Source organism: Numida meleagris, chromosome 21 (assembly GCF_002078875.1).
Source record: "Numida meleagris isolate 19003 breed g44 Domestic line chromosome 21, NumMel1.0, whole genome shotgun sequence".
Taxonomy (NCBI): Eukaryota; Metazoa; Chordata; class Aves; order Galliformes; family Numididae; genus Numida; species Numida meleagris.
In genome coordinates this window covers 1,570,357-1,586,090 of record NC_034429.1, presented here as the reverse complement: position 1 = coordinate 1,586,090, position 15,734 = coordinate 1,570,357, and the positions used below count along the sequence as shown (strand labels likewise).

General features: G+C 51.5%; 1 long non-coding RNA gene across 3 annotated transcripts; it reads left to right on the top strand.

The window, feature by feature from the left end:
- Positions 802-15,210, top strand: LOC110387199. Of its 3 annotated transcripts, none has more exons than XR_002432437.1 (4): positions 802-11,620; positions 11,743-11,975; positions 13,693-13,809; positions 14,290-15,210. It is a non-coding gene; the product is annotated as an uncharacterized LOC110387199 (long non-coding RNA). The 3 variants fall into 3 exon arrangements; XR_002432436.1 differs by having other exon boundaries at positions 9,046-11,620; positions 14,404-15,210; XR_002432438.1 differs by lacking the exon at positions 11,743-11,975 and having other exon boundaries at positions 9,064-11,620; positions 14,404-15,210.

The window sequence follows — 15,734 nt, the reverse complement described above, 5'->3', positions numbered from 1 at the left end:
ACTACCCAGAGTGAGATAGCTATCCAGAGGAAGGCGAAAGGCTTTGGCTACACAAATTGTATTTCCCTAGGCAGCAGATTAATTAAAACTATCAAGTGTTCCCAGCTTTTTGAAATTAACTTTGAAAGTGTTTGGATAAAAAAAAAAAGGGGGGGGGAATAAAGAAAAAAAAAGAGAGAGAAGCTTGAACATATTTTTTTTGTTCTTCTCTCTTGAGTACAAGGAAAGAGCAGAAAAAAAAGAAGGCGAATTCACCCCCCCCAGCCCATTCACATCACAGAGAAGAGCACAGCCCGGGGGAGCAGAACTGTGCTTCAGTGCAACACTGCGAGTTCAGAGCAGAGCTTGGGCCGAGCTCACTTGAAGTTGGGGTTCTGCAGGGCTGAGAGGAGCTATGTGGGTTCCCTAAGGGCTTCCTCTGGTTTTCCTTCTCTCCTCATCCCTGTCTGTCCTCATGGTGCTAATTGAGGGCAGGTGATGCTGTTCAAGTGGGAGGACCGGGGATGGAGGGTGGTGAAAGTCACAGAGTCCCCATCAACATTGCAACCCACGGCTGCTGGATTCTGGCTGTTCTGCTCCTCTGTGATTCCCCATGGGGGTGCAAGATGAGGCATCAGCTGTCAATAACACAGCAGATTCTCCAGCAGAGGCAGAAAGCGATGCAGGTGATGCATGCAATGCACACGATGCGTGGGGTGCAGGAGATGCATGCAATGCACACGATGCATGCAGTGCAGGTGATGCATGCAATGTGCACGGTGCATGGGATGCAGGTGGTGCATGCGATGCACACGATGCATGGGGTGCCGGTGATGCAAGGGATGCATGTGATGCATGTAATGCACACGATGCATGCAGTGCAGGTGATGCAGGTAACACTCTGGCCGAGCAGGATGCAGTAGCTGCGGTCGGATGCTCTGCAGCCCTGCATGGAAGGAACAAGAGGGAGCATGGAAAGCAGCAGGGTGCATTTTCAATGAGCATCTGAAGGAGGACGGGAGCTCCAGCGTGCCGGTGCTCATGCATAATGGAAACAGCTGGGGAGAGGCACAGGGATGCGCCCACGACGCCTGATATAAACTAGAGGCGATGGAGAAATAAAAAAGGGGGGGAAAATCCCACCCCAAAGCCCGTGTACAAGGCATTAGGGGCGATCAGGAAGAATCATGCTCAGCGCCGAATGAAGAGGCTGCGCCGAATATACAGGAGCTGGCTGCCTGGGGGGATGGCTCTGTGATCTAAGAGAGCAATCGGAGCGACGCTGCCTCGCTCCCCGCGGATGGGGGTTTTATTTCTCAGCAGGTTCGGCGGTGTGGTAGGTAAATTACGCTTCGTCGTGCTTCCTCAGGTCTTATTTCATGGCCCAGCGATGATTGTGCTACTGATCTTCCAAAGGGGGTTGTTGTGGGCTGGAGAGGCCTTGTAAATAAGGACGTGGAAACCTTCCAGGAGAGACAATGGCTAAGCACACAGTATAGGCAGTCTGTCTTATGGCACATAGGGTGAAATAAAGGTGTCCTGCCCCCTTGGCGCTGGTCCCAAGCTGTGCCTCCAGCACATACACGTACACATGCCCATGTTTTGCCCTATTCCATTCCAAGAGCTGAAATAAAACAAGCCGGGAGCAGCAGAAGCAGACCTGGGATCCCAAAGGGTCCTGGATCAAACCTAATTACTCTCCAAATGACTTCTAATCAGCTCTCCCTCCCTGCTCCCCGCAGCCTTGCAGCTCAAAGGAAGAAACAAATGCAAAACAAATCACTGGGAAACAACCCCCCCCAACTCCTCTCTCCCTCCCCCCTTCCCTGCAGGCTCAGCCAGGCTGCCTTGGTTCTGAGGTTGCAGTGCTGCTGATTTTGGGATGCTGGAGCAGCAGCAGTGGCTCCATCTTCGTTTCTTCACCCCCTCTCAGCATCCCCGTCCCCATTTTCCTGTTCATGCCATTCGCTTTTGTTTGGGGCCACCAGCAGCCTCCATCCGAAGCCACAGGTGCTGGGTTCTCCCTGGCCCAGGTTTAGCATCCTTTGGGTTGCCAAAGGCATCATCCCACTTTGACCAATGAAGAAGGGGCCCATGGGGGTGGGGGGGGTCTGTCCTCCTGCATGGAGACTGCAGTCTCCACAGTGCCACAGGAAGCTCTGAGGCCAGCCGTAGACATGTCCACCCTTTCCATTAGTTCAAAAAGGAAATAAAACAATATGAATAGAATCCATCAGATGCTTTTTATTTCCTATTTTTCTCCAACCTCCTGTCCTGCTGCCAGCAACACATCCAGATCCCCCATCCCATGGGTGGGATGGAGGCAGCAAGAACAGAGTGGCACAGGGACAGAGCCCACGAGGCTGGCCCTGCTCAGCACCAGTTGTAAAACACAACATTAGCACAAAGCCCACTCGGGCGCGTTCTCTCGATTACCTCGGAATTATAATTACACCGGCCCTTAATATGCCCACATCCGAGTAATTACAGTCGACTTACAGCCTCCGGCCGCGTCTGATATTAACTTTTAATCACCTCGCTCCTATGCTGGGGAAGAGATGGTTGTGGTGAGAGGGGTTTTGCCCTCTCAGCATCGCCTGTGTCCCCTCTGCATAAGGAAAAGTGCAGTGGGGAGGGAGCGATGTGTGCCTGCTGTCCCCCCAGTGACACACTAAGCAGCTCTGGTGCTTCAGCAAAGCTCACTGGTATGGGGAGAGGAGCCAGCCCTGGGGGTGGGAACTGAAAGCCAACCCCCTATGCAAGGGGAGAGCTGGGGTGTAGGCACCCAGCCCAAGGCAGAACTGGATTGTAGGGGAGGGATGGGCAGCAAAAAGAGGGGGAAAAAACCACTCCGATATAAAACACTCTCCCATGAGGACCCATTTTAAAGGCATTTTTAATTAACCGTGCCTTTCGCTGGAGCTTTGCAGTGGAATTATTGTACATTGAATAAACACCGGTTGATTATTAAGAACATATTTACTGAGCCCTAAGCACGCTGCAGCTCCTGCTGTAGGGAGCTGCTTGCTTCATGCTGGGAGCATCTCCGCTGCCCTCCAGAATGGTGGGATGCCCTGGTGACACATCACAGAGGAGCAGGAGGTTCCCTTCTTCCCTCTCCCATTTTTGTGCTTATTCCTCAGAGCTGATGTGAATGGGGACCTTGGGCTTTTCCCCCAAAGACTGATGGATGCAGGGATCTGTGTGAGTCCAGGGGGATGCTGAGCAGCCTGGTGGGGACCACAGTGCGGAAATTATGGCAACAGGTGGAGCATAGTTCTCCTGAACAAAAAAAATAATTACTTCAGATTTTATGAGGACAAAAAAGCGGAAATTAGGCAAATATGCATATATGAATGGGAACTCAGGTTCAAACAGGAGCAAATAGCCATAAGCCGGGCTCAGTTCCCATTGCGAGAGTGTGTGAAGAGTTAACAGCAGTGATTTCTGCCCCAAACGTGCCACGTCCCCACATTCTCCAGGATCTGCTCAGGAACGGGGTCAGCCTCCAGTTTGTGTCCCAAAAAGGGGCCAGGGTGGCTCTGGTCAAGGACCAGGAGGAGGCTTTGTGGCTCCCACTGCGTCCTCTTAAAAAGAAATTCATGGCTCCTGCCTGCCCAGGCCATCATTTTGTAAGGTTTATGCACAAACCGCATACGAGTAGACTGGAAGCATAAAATTATATAGGGCAGTTAATTGAAAAACTGCCTGCACCACATGCAATAATTGACATTAAGTGTTGTTTGGAGCAGGAAATCTCTTGATATTAAACTGCAGCGGCACTGGGGGAAGCTGCCCCATCGTGGGTCCTGCCTTCTGCTGGGGTTGCTCCAGATTTGGGATGGAGACAAAGCCTGCAGGTCACTGACTCAGGAGCCAAGGTTGAACATGCTCATCACATCGCCTTATTAGCAACACCATCATTTATGGACGTTTTTCCAAAGAGGAGCTATCAATATATTTATTTTGCTGCTGATGTAGAGCTGAGCTGCGCATAAGACTTCACTCAGCCTTGCCAGTATTCTATCAGCTCTTCGATCCATAGGTTCTCCCCCTGTACATATTTAGATCTATCTCAGAAGATGGCTTCTTAACCAAAATCCCTTTCAGCTCCCTGGGAAGGCGCAGGGAGCAGCATCCCCTTGATTCTCCCCAGTTGGGACCAGTTGGGCTCTGGAAACGAGGATGGGCACAGAGCAATCACAAGGCTCCCAACAGCTCGCTTATTTATTTGAGCAACGACAGCTGAGCTTTAAATATTTATAGTGCTTCCTAATGTCCTAAGAAGTGTACTGTAGAAAATAATCTGCAAAGAGAGCGAAGCCGCTGTGAGCTCACTGCAAATATCATTGTCTCTTTGCTGCTAAATCTTTGATGAGAGCTGGGGAAGAAGAGGGATGTGTGTGTGCTGGGATTGAACCCACCCGTGAGGGTTTGGCCTTCAGAGCCCTCACCTGTGGCACCAGCCCTATGGGGACTGGGGGGGTGCCAGGGCTGGAGCACACCATGCTTCAACGCAACAGAAAGAGGAAAGCATTTAATCAGCGCCTGCTTGAACTTCAAGGCTGACTTCATGACTTCATTGACCATTACGGCACGCCGTAAAAGTTTAATGGCTTTGACAAAGAGTAAAAATAAAAAGGAAAAGGAAATGCCCCGTGATCCACTTTTCCACCCCTTTTAGTTCTTAGAATAAATCTGCAAATAGGGAACTTATCATCTCTCGGTGAACGCGTCCCTTCCCCGCTGGCTCCGGGCAATCCCCACCTGTGTGGCTGTGTCACTGCGGTGTCCCCACCTCCATCGATCCCCAGCGCTCCGTGGGCACACTCCGAACACAAACGATTGCTGATCACGGATCAATAGCAACAAAACAACCCTGCAGGGCAGCTTTGCGACGGGAGGCAGCTTGTTGGTAAGAACAGAATCAGAGCTGACGTCCTGGGGAGAGGGAGGCTTTGAAGTGCACAGTGCTGCGGGGAGAGCTGGGGGGGACTGGGGCACGTGGGGGACATTGGTCCCCGTTGGGGTTTGGGTACTCATCCCTCACCCAGTGCAGCTGCGTAATGAACCCGGCGAGGAACGCGGGCAATTTTGTAGGGGAAATAGAAATGTATCTATAATTAATGATCCTCCAAGAACACGCGGCCCCTTATTAATGTAGCGATTTGGTGAAACATAATTTATGAGGCGCTGAGCTTAATCACTGACAAGATCCCGAGTCAGGCGTGCGGGAAGGGAGGGAAAGGGGAGTCACCGGCTGTGATTGTGCATTCAGAGGACACTTGTATCATCCAGCACTCCTGGCAGGAACAAACCCCTCATGATACGGCTGGAGGGAACCTGATGCAAGAAAGCAAACGCAAGCCAGCAGCGTGCTTGCAAACATCCTTTCTGTGAGCTCCGTGCTCATGAGAAAATCGATAGACCCAAACGTGCCCTGCCAAAATGCTCTTCTCCATCCATGGAGAATGGATGGAAGGTGGGAAATTCTCCTCTCCATCCACGGAGCACGGTGGAAGGGCTTCTGGGGAGACTCAGGGCTTCCCATAGCCCCGCAAGTGATCCTCCTTCTCTGCAGGACACGTTTGCAGCAGGTGAGACCTTATATGGGGTCCTACAAGTGAACCTGGAGCTAAATTCCCTCACACACAGATTGCATGGGGCCAGGCTGCAAAGTCAGACATCCAGGGTTTACACACGGAGATTTCTGGTGGAATAGTGTTTCCACATGTTTCTATGGGAAAAACCCTTTTGCAGGGAAAATGGAAAATGGAAAACACTGACCTGGTTCTGATTACCCGAGCCTGGAAACCCTCGTGCGCATTTTGATTTTTCAGTCTTTTTAGTGAAAATCCTCGGCATATGTCAAGCAGCACACGAAGCGCGGGGCGGGGGTGGCAGTTGGTGGGGAGATATTCCCCGTCAGTGCTGGAAAGGGCCCAAAGCAAAACCAGCCCGAAACAGCAGTGGGTTTTGCAAAATCATCTTCTCATTTCCCATTCCATCCCCGGCTCCGACTTTGGATGCTCAGCACTTCTGCAAAGCGGTGCAAGCTGTGATGCCACATGCTCTCTGCTGAGCTACCAGAGCCCCTCTTCTTTAGCTTTTATGATTGGGAGCCATTAACAATTAAACAGCGCTCTGTTATTTATCTTTTGTCTTGCAAAAGATCTTAGAGACCCCAGGCATAAGCCAGGACCCCGGCTGCAAGCAGCAGCATCAGTGCGCCTGCATTTAGCATGGCAAGCAAGAAATCTGGTGGCAACATTTCTCCTGTGACAGCCCCCTCCCTGCAGCAGCTCTCTGCCCGCTATGTGGTTTAAATTCATTTTAGCAGTGATTAAAAAACCCTCATGCATACGCAGAACGGCACACCGAGAGGTTTTTAGTGGATGTTTCCCAGCTGATGGCAGAGCGGTGACAGCAGCACCACGAGGTCCCTGTCCGAGCCACCAGCCCCAGACTTTGCTGTGGGTTGGGATGGGATGATGGACATCCCATTGCGTGGAGGCGGCCACGAAACCCTTTGGGTTTGCCCCGGTGTGGGGACAGAGGAGCTGCAGGCAGGCAGATGGACAGACAGAGCCCCACGCAGCTCTGGCCCCTTTCAGGCACCACCTCGACGCTTCCTCAAATCATGCTCCAGTCCGATAAGCATTTGCTTTAAAATGATAATTGCACAGTACGGGCTAAAGCACAGCAGCCGCCGCATGAATATTCATGTGCGGAGGGACCGGCGATGCGCTGCTTTCAAAGGGAAGCCAGTGGCACGGCTCTGATAGCAGCTCCGTGGGAAATGGCATCTCTGCTCAGCCAGAAATTTGGGGTTCTCTTGTCCCTTCTCCCCCCAGATGCTCACAGTGCTGAGGAGCAGCCCAAGCAAGCAGCGATGCTCTGGTCTCTGTGCTGCGTGGTGCAACCTATAGGCACCTGTATAGAGCCAATTAAACCCACCCTGACTGCCACCGACCCCACCGAGGTCACTGTGACATCCATAAGGAAAAAGAGCCCCAAAATCAATTATCCCAAACTCGGTGACGAGGCGGCAGCCCAAGCTCAGATTTCCAAGGGGACGTGTGCGTGCCGCAGCCAGCCCCGCGCTCGCAGGGTGGTTTAATTAGTGTGATTTATGTCGCCTTCCATTGATTGGGTCCCCGGAGCTTCGGGAATCCATCAGAGGGAGAACGGACGGCATCGATCGGTCGGTCCGAGCCCCGCGCTGGGACAACCGCGACCACAGCGGTGGTTAATAAGCAAGAGTGATGCTTGCAAGTGTGCTGCGTGGAAAGCAGAAGTGAGATGGGGATGGAGCTTGGTTGTCCCAACCCTGAAGAGAGCTCATCCTGCACCTGAGCACAAGGAAGAACTAAGCAATGAAAAGCAATGATTCGCGGTGAGAAAGCAAACTGAGCCTCCAGCAAAGCAAAATCCTTGAGAGTGCACAAAAATGAAGGGGTTCAGCATCTTAGCATGAGCATCCGCTTGCACAGAGCATCACGGCCCCATTTGCTAGCAGAGAACCTTCCTGGACTGAGCTGCTCCTGCTTTGCTCCAGAGCGCTGAGCTCTTTTTCTTGCTCTTGGTTGAGTTTCTCTTCTCTCTTGATCCTAATAAAAACTAAGTGAAAGCGAAATGAAGGCAAAAAGCTTTTGCAGGGCGAGGACGGAGCAAGGCAATTAGTTTGTGCTCTTGAAAATTATTCACTAATTGTGCAAGGAATTGTGTACAAAAAGGGAACTAATAAAAGAGATTTAATTTGATGCTGGGAAGGGAACGAGAGCGGAACGAGCAGCAGAACGCGGCTGAGTGCTAATGGGCTCTGCTCGGCGTGTCCCCGAGCAGGTACCGCTCGACAGACGTGCAATTGAATCTGGAGGCTTTGGGGACAGTGCTCAGAGCAAATTACCCATGACGGCGCGATTGCTTTCTCCCCAAGGACGGGATCATTGCTGGGGAGAGCACTGCGTCCCGGGCAGCGGTGCCGCATTGCTCTGGGTATGGTGGGCAATGCCCTCATTTTGAAGATGGGGACACTGAGGCATGCAGCTCTGTCTCCCTATGGGGTATCCCTGACCCAAAGATCCCCAAATGTCCCTTGAATGCACTGGGAACTGCAGAGAAGCCAGATCTGGTGCGGCTGGCATGAGGCCATGGTGCCAGCGGTCTCGCCCCTGGCGCCAGCTCGTTCTGCAGCGTTTCCTTGGCTCTGCAAGGAGAAGGGAAAGGAAAAACTTCAGTAAGGGAATGAAATGCCTGAGGGGAACCTGAAGGCCCCTTCGGCAACAAGCTGTGAGACAGAGGCTGAGCAAAAGCAGAAAGCTGGGCTTTTTGTGGGAAGCGTTCCGAGAGCGAGTGCGGTGCTGTTGGGAAGAGGAGGGCTTGGAGGTATCACAGCGGTGGGTGTTGTTTGGGAGATCAGTGCCAGCCCTCTGTGATGTGTCCCCAGCACCCTCAGGCATCTGGAGGGCCGTCAGCCCCACAGGTCCCAGCCCAAAGCCAGCATCTCTTTTTGGCACCAAACAAGCCAGCTGCTCCATCTGAGAGCACATCTGTATTTCTCCTTTGTTGTTAGCGATCCCCTCCAAAGCTCTGGCAGAACTGCTGGGGATTTTGCATCAATCCTACAAAAAAAGCCTCCCTCGGTGCCTCTTCTTTTTCCTCAAATAGTCAGGGAAATGCTTTCAGACAGCATTGCTGGACCACGAGCACAAGGGAGCATAAATTTGGCAGTGCATCTGGATGGCACAGGACAGCAAGCAAGCGGCTGTTGGAAGACAGGTGTCTGCACCCCAGGAAACAGCCTGCAAAGCCCAGAAGGGATGGAGACGTCTCTTGAGAAACACAGAGAATTAGAAAGAGTTGAGATCAATAAAAATGTTTCATCTCCACTCTTCCTGATGGACAGGAGCGCGTGGGGAGGGCTGCGTGATGGATGGGTGTATCTGAAGGCAGCTGGATGAACAGGGAGCCCTAAATGAGACTGGATGCATTTCGGGGGATTGTTTTGTTTTGATGACTGCTTTGGTTCCTCTCCCTGCATACCCTCTGGGCCCACACCCAGGGATGCATCTCCGGGGCTTGCAGGGAGCAGCAGAGCTTCTCTGGGTGCCCACAGCCCCAGGGATGGGAGCTGCAGGGAGGGGACGGCTGCAGCCCCGTTATCGTCCTGTATCTCTTTGACAGGTCCGATGACATTTATGGTTCTGAAAGCTTCAATAAAAAGCACTTTAGCCACAACCTAATTTCCAGTCAAATTCCACCACCTTCCCCCCTCCTGGATTAAAATCAAGGCTTGGCTTGCTGACAGCCCATCAGGCACATCCCTGCCCGATGTGCATCTCACACTCGGAATCCAAGGACAAAAAATTTGCTAAATGACTCGAAAATGACACAGAGAAAGAAAACTGCGGCTGGACGCTGACATCCCTGCAGCAGTGACAGCATCCCTGGCTCTGTGCAAAGGGGAGATGTTCCATGGATCTTCCATGGGTCTCCCATGGGTATTCCATGGGTAGTCCATAGACATTCCATGGGTATTCCATGGGTCTTCCATAGATATTCCATGGGTTTTCCACAGATTTTTCATGGGCCCTCCATTGCATGGGTCTCCCATAGGTCTTCTGTGGGTATTCAATAGATATTCCACAGGTCTTCCATGAGTCTCCCATGGTATTCCATGGATATTCCATAGGTATTTCATGGGCCTTCCATAGATACTCCATGGGTATTCCATGGGTCTCCCAAGGGTATTCCATGGGTAGTCCATAGACATTCCATGGGTCTTCCACAGGTATTCCATAGATATTCCATGGGTCTTCCATAGATATTCCATAGATATTTCATGGGCCTTCCATAGCATGTGTCTTTCATGAATCTCCCATGGGTATTTCATGGGTATTCCGTAGATATTTCATAGGCCTTCCATAGATATTCCATGGGTCTCCCATGGGTCTCCCATGGATCTTCCATGGGTATTTCATAGACATTCTATGGGTCTTCCATAGGTCTTCCATGGCTCTTCTGTAGATATTCCATGGGTCTTCTGTAGGTTTTTCATGGCTCTTCAGTAGTTCTTCCTTGAGTATTTCATGGGGTTCCCCACATATGAATGTTTGGATCTGTGTGGCACAGCTCTGGATGCAGAGCTGGGATCTTCCAGCTCCGTCCAACCTCTGCTATCACCACACACTCCAACATCTGGATGTCATCAGAATGAAACAGTTTACACTCGAGTGCAGCAAATGTTTGGACAGCGCTGAAACAAAATGATACGACGTTACGGAAATACCGCTACAGGATTTTGATCAGATTGGGATTATAAAATAAAAGAAATAAAATAAAATATAAATAATTATAGGAACGTCTCCAGGTTTCCAAAGGGAAAAGCACTGGTTCAGCAGTGATGCTCATACTGTCAGTGAAGGAAAGGGATTTTTAAAACCAGTCTCCCACTGGCTTTGTGATTTGTAGTGGCATTTATGCTCCACTTTTCAGGGCTCTCTTTCAGCTCCGGATCCAGCTCTGACCTTCTGCTCCTGCACCGCTCTGAAGGCAAAGAGCAGAGAACAGCCCCGAACCACCCAGCTGGAACTGGGGGGGGAAAGGGAAGGAAACACGCAGAGGCTCCTCCAGATTTTCCATAAGGGAAAGCAGAGGGCTCAGCTCCCACGCCAGCAGTGCTAAGTGAATGCCAAACACCAGCAGAGCGGCACTTTATTTTCACTTTGCTCAGGTCTAAGTGACTGCAGAGCAATGGGAAACGAGGCCCCTGAGCCCCGGGGGCAGCACTCGCCCGCCCGCATTTGCTATCCACAGCACAATAAGCCACAACACGGGATTAATCTCAGCCCTGCATTATTCAGGCTCGTTGCTCGGGAGAGTCCTGCCAGGTTGAGGCTCAGTGCATCTCATTTCTGCGCTTTGCCACTCGCCGTAGTATCAAAGGTCCTTATTTAATGGTCGCTGCAATTTTATGCAGACAAATTGCCTTTGAACTCAAGGGCTGTAAGCGAGGCTGTGGGTGTCGCTGGGTTGGAAGTTTTGAGTCCTCAGGCATAGAACTAATCACAAAATCCCAAAATCCTCTCTTCCCTATGACTCTCTATAGCCTCCAAAGCTCCATTGTGCTCTCCCTTCCTCTGCTTTTTTTAGGAGGCTGATGAGATGGTCTGAAATATTTGGCTTGTCTCAAGGCGACTCTGCTGGCCCGTGGCTCACACGTGGCCATAGGTCCTCAGGCTGGATCGAGCCCTGTGATCTGACACTGCTGGCATGTGCAATGCATGCTCATGGCTGGGACAGGACACAGAGGGCAGGAGCTGGAGCTAGGTACAGATATCTGTACCACCACTGCACATTCCCCTGGAAGGGTTAGAAGTGGGCACAAAGGGCTGAGCATCCTATGGGGCACCCTCAAGAAGGGAAATGTAGTGGAAATGCTAAGTCAGGGCTTGAAGCAGTGATGGAGCACCTGGTGGGAAGGCAGGGCCAACCCAGGGAAGCTCAGGTGCATGCAATGACCTGAGTGATGGAAGGGACGGAGCCAGGATCCACCCCTTCCCAGACCTCATTTAAGGGTTGGCAGTGGAGATGAGGAGATCTTGCTGGAGATTCCTTTTTTCCATGAGGCCTTTTGAAGGTAAGCAGCTTCTTTCCTTTATTTCTGTGCCCACAGCTGTTGCGTTTGAGCCAACCCTCACTTGCTGCAGCCTGGGACCTTGCTGCTCTGTTGTCATTGCTGTGCTTTCCATCCCATTACAGGGAAACAGAGCAGAAAGGAGATGGATGCATGGGGTTCTCATGTCCTTGCCCCCAGACCACAACCTCTTCCCCCTGAATGCAGTAGGGTCTCAACCACTGCTGGGGGAACTTCACCATGTGAAGCTACTGAAGGAATCACATCCAGATGCACTTCCCCCATCACGCTGCTTCCTCTCCTCCCTTCTATCTGCCCTTTGGTTCTCTGCCCCTTTTCCCTCTCCAGAGCGTGCTGGGTGAGTAGGGAAGGGGCATTGGTATGCTTCTGAGAGACCTTGGGACTTCAGGGATTTATTTTAATCCAGTCCATTAATCAATTTCTCTGTTGAAATTGAATTAACTGTCTTTCATCAACATCACATCCTGGGACTCAAACACAGGCGCTGGCACACAGGAATGCAGATGAGCAGCCCTGCACCTCTGCAGCTGGGGCAGTGATGCTGCGAGCCCAGCTCACCCTCACTGCTTCCTCCATAGAGCTACAACCAGATCCTGCTCCTTCCTGCTCTTCATATTGGGGCAGGGTGGGGAATGTTTGCTCAAAACTCAATTTAAAATGAAAGCAAATCAGATCTGGCTTCGCGTTTTGAAGGCAAAATGCTTATTACTCCCCTCTCCCTGCCACTGGGGTCCCTAATGCTATGTAAATTTGACAGCGCTGAAAGGAGCCATTCCTCATATCTGTGCCTGGAAATCCCCTTTCTGCCACCAATTCTCATGGAATAATTGAATGTAAGTGGGGACAACGACAGCTGTCAGCTCACACGTGGTCCTGTGCCAACGTCCTGTGGGTCAGCAGCACCGTGTCCATGCAGTTCCCATTGCCTCCCACTGGGGATAGTGCTCCCCATCCCCCCCACCTGCTCCCATGGGTGCAGCATCTGCCAGAGCTCTTCCACCAGCACCCATAGATTTCCAACCAGACAGCAAATCTGGGCTCTGGGTAGTTGCTCTTTCTTTAATTAATCTTCAGCCATTAGTTCTTAGTGGCTTAACCTGGAGCAAGGTGCAAGGAATGTATTGCTATTGCGAATTGGTTCCCAGCCTTGGCCTAAAGAAGCAAGGAATGGGAGCAGAATTTGCAAAAGGGAGAGTCGCTGCATTATTTAAAAATTTGCTGATGAATAATTTAGTCAAATGAGCCCGCGAACGTTAGACAATATTGCATTACAAAATAAATCAATTACAATATGCGGAAGAAAACCTCCTCCTTGGCTCATTGAAAAGCACTGCAAAGGCAAACAACGTCCCCTTTATTAAAAAAAGAGAAGTTTTAAATAAGATTCTGTTAGGATAACCGAGGCACCACCGCAAGCAGCTCAGCCACGGAGCCGTGGAGGGGAGGAAGCATCCTCCTCTCCCTCCATTAACGTTCTTCTTGGTTAACTTGGAGCCCAGGATGCATCCCAGCGCAGGGAGCAGTTGGGTGAGCTGTCTGCAGATACACATTGTTAACATCCATGTGATGGAGCAGAGAGAGCTGGGGTGGGAATACCCATAGAGGCTGCAGTGGGGCATAGGATGCTCTAGGATATATAGAGCTCCTTGAAGGCAGGAGCCTCTGGGAAGCTCTGTGTGTATATATGTACAGCCCCATAAATATGGGGCAGGCTGGCAGCCAAGCAGCGCTGGGGGACAAAGGGAATTTCAATTTCTCCCTGCCCAAGCAGAAGTCGGGCTGCAGTTAGTTATGGCTTTATTCAGGGCTTGAAGGTTTTAGGGAGGGAGAGAATTAAGGCTCCTCGGCCGAGTGCCAGGCTGGGGCACCTGTGTGCTTAATTGAATCCTGAAAACGAGTTAAAATGTTAAGCCTCCTCCTGTCAGCGGTAATTGCCTGTCGGCTTGATGGAGAAACCTCTGCACGTGGCCAGTGTGCGTGTGTGCATGCACTGGTAGAGCACAGGGTGATGGGTGCTGCCTGAGCATGGTTCTCCTCCCTGTTTCTTCTCCCAGGAGCTGGAAGGAAGGCAGGACTGGAGTCAGCATGTGCTGCCCTTCCCCAAAATGAGGATAGTTGGAGCACCCCATCCAGCAGCGAGGTGGGCAGCTCTGCTACCCCTAAAAAACAAGGTTGGTCTTGGTGATCTTAATGTCTTTTCCAATCTGGATGACTCTATGGGAACGGTGGTGATGGGCTGGTGGTTGGGCTCAGTGACCTTGGAGGACTTTTCCATCCTTAATGGTTCCATGAGAAGGACAAGGCAAGGATGGGGGGACAGGGAGGGGCTGCTAAAGGGATAGCACACGGGGAAAGCCAGCTGGAAAAGCATCACACAGCCTCCAAGCATCATCTGCTTCATCGGCTCCACCAGGCTTTGGGGAAACCAAGATGCTGTGGGATTTGGGATGGATTTGGGTGCTTATCACCCCGGGGTGACCTGCACTGGGAGCAACCAACAGTGTTTGGGATGCTGGCAGTGACACTGAGGAGTGAACGCAGCCTTCCTGCACCAGCACAGACTGGCTCAGGACCACGCACTTCCAGCACATGTTCCAGCCTTTCTGGAGCTGTGGGAGAAACAGGTTTCTCTCGCGTTAATTAAATCACAGAAGAGGAAATGATGGCGTGGATAAAAGCAGCAAGCACGGAGCAGCTGGGAGCCGGTGCGGGGCTGCGCTAATGACGGCTGATTTCGCGTTAGCACAACTGCCTTTGGTTCGCAGACAGAAATATGCTGAAGCAGAGGCTTTTGTCAAACCGGGGCCAAAACACATCTGTGAATAATTGAACAATATTCATGTCGGAAGAGTCAGCAGTTTGTCACTGGCTTCCTCCGCGTGCTTGGAGGACGGGAACAGCTTTCTGCAAGCAAGAGGAAGGAGGTGAAGGCAGCTCCAGCAGTACGTCAGCAGCCTGAGAGTGTGCAGAAGTGATGCTGAGACCTCCTGGGTGCATGTACAGCTTATTTCTGCCCCACGTTTCTGCTGTCCTGTGAGTGGGCAGGAGGGAATCCACGAGGAGAGGACTGCGGAGGCAGCTCCCCAGCCCTGCATCACTTCTCTCCCCTCCAGCAGGCAGCTGGCCCTGTTAACGAGGGCCTTTGGAATTTGATTGGTGATGGGGTGACCTGCAGGAACATCTCCATTGATTGCACTCAGTGCCCGCTGTTGGTATTTAGGGACTGGTAGCACTGCTCCATCCCCTGCAGCCTCCGGGGTTCTCCTGTTGATCCCACATCCAGGAGGAGCAGCACAGCCACGCTGGGCTTTGTGTGCAGCACCAAGCTGCCTGCAGTAGCAACCCCGAGCGCTTGCAAACTGGGAAACCAGTGTTGTTGTAAGGAAAGCGATGGGAGGGGATCAAAAGAATTTGCAGCAAAACCACAAAACATCTCATCTTTTAAAGAATTCCCACCCTCGTTTGTAAAACAGAGCTTGGCCTACAAAACAACACCAGCAACACTGTTCTTGCTGCCGTGCTTTCAGCTGAGGGAGAAAGAAATCAGCTTTCCCACTGCAGCCTCTGGCCCTGGTGCTCTCCCTCCAGCCATGCACGCTGCTCTCCTGTTACCTTCAGCAGTGTGACAGAGCGTGCATCTTGCAGAGCTCCTGCACACCTCTGTAAACCTGCAGCAGTGCAAACAGGAGTAAATGAGGGTTCAGGGTGACACTACTCCTGGACAACTGAATTTGTTTGTTTGTTTTTTTGCCCTAAACAACCATCCTTCTGCCCTAGCTTTCCTGTCCCCAAAGGGCACCGGCACATCCCCAACCCTAACCCCTTATCCCTAATAACCCAACACTAACCCTAACACGAACCCATCATGGACTGGTGGGAATGGGTTTGGGATAGCATGAAAGAGGCTCCAGGGCTTTCAGTGGCATTATGGCAACACAGATGCCAGCGAAGATCCTATTTGGCATTTGGAGGCATCACATAAGTGTGTACCATGGGAGCTGATGGCAAAATCCTATTTGCTCCCCATGGGGATGTGACACCACAGCCATGCCCTCACTCCTGCTCCCCAAAGCAAACCATGCCATTTGCTTTTCTA